We start from the raw sequence: 1,407 nt of genomic DNA on the forward strand, positions 1-1,407 counted from the left end.
ATATATATATATATATATATATAACTTTGTATGCGTGTATGTAAATATTATATGTATCTGAGAGGAAGAGGGTAGAATGATACATGGGGTTTTGGGGTTTGTGTTCTGAGCGCGCGCACGTGTGTATATCAATCAATCAAGCAATCAATAAAAAGGAGGAAAAATAATGTATTTTATACAAATATGTCTGCTCGAAAGAGTTGGGAACAATGAAAATGTCAGAAAGTGATCGGCCCCTAAGCGCTTTAAAAAAAAGATCATTCTATTTTATATTTCTCTCTGCTACAAGAAATAAACAGCAGCAATAATTAATCATCCATGTTCGAATAACAAATACAACCACGACAACCACAGCAACAACAACAACAGCAACAAAAAACTACTACTTCTCTCTCATCTCATAGTGAGCTTTATTCACACTAACTTTCCATTCCTTCTTCTAATACAGTGCTTCTCAAATGTTTTTATAACTGTCTCTCGTATACTCTTACCAACGCTTCTTCAATGACCCATTGCAGCGATTCAGTGCTCACGTTTTTAACGTATGCAGACGTAATATCAGGCTAAAATAATTTAGTTCCAGGTTCTAGTTTGACGTGGTTGACTGCTAATCACTGCTTCTCTTTACTGTAAGCGAATATTTCACGTGTCACCGCTTGACTCTGGTTATTGACCCAACCTTTTGGCACGTGGCTTCGGCCAGACTCAGGTGAGTATTATTTGTGCTTCATATGTACCACACTAGCCTATTTTTTCCTCAATGACCATATATAATATTCCCCCAGAGGGCAATACCACAGCCCAATTTGAGAAGCACTGTCTTACTACTACTACTACTACTATTACTACTGTGAATACTACTGCTGCTAGTGATGCTGCGGATGTTGCTGCTACTATTACTACTACTGCTGCTACTATTACTACGCCTACTATGATCTTACAGTTACTTTTGTTATTTTTTGGTCATTCTTGTTCTTGTGTAACCCCCTTTTATATGGAGCAGAAGGTACCTCCTGCAGCTTGGTTTAACAGCACTATCTGGCGCTTGGGTGCCTGTAGTAGAGTTTATTTTGTTCCAAGCATTCAGACCAGGCCTCCTGCCTAAGAGCTTTGTGTCCTATTCACGCACCATGATGTCAAAAAAAAATTTTTAAACTAGATGCAAAATCCCTAACCAATTCTCCCTTCCCTTCTTAAACAGCCAAAGACTTCTCTCCTACCTAGATTCCACATTACCTCTTATATGCAAACCAAATATCCTATTTCTCTCTGAGACAAGAGACTGTCTACAATCCACCTTTGCCACTCAGAATACACTCTTTACTCAAAATGCACCACCAAAAGGTAGTGTCTGTACATATGTAGTCTCAACCCTCTCTCTCCCCTTTCCCCTCTCTTTCGTTCTCT

This window comes from Octopus bimaculoides, chromosome 4 (genome assembly GCF_001194135.2).
Source record: "Octopus bimaculoides isolate UCB-OBI-ISO-001 chromosome 4, ASM119413v2, whole genome shotgun sequence".
In the NCBI taxonomy this organism is placed as follows: domain Eukaryota; kingdom Metazoa; phylum Mollusca; class Cephalopoda; order Octopoda; family Octopodidae; genus Octopus; species Octopus bimaculoides.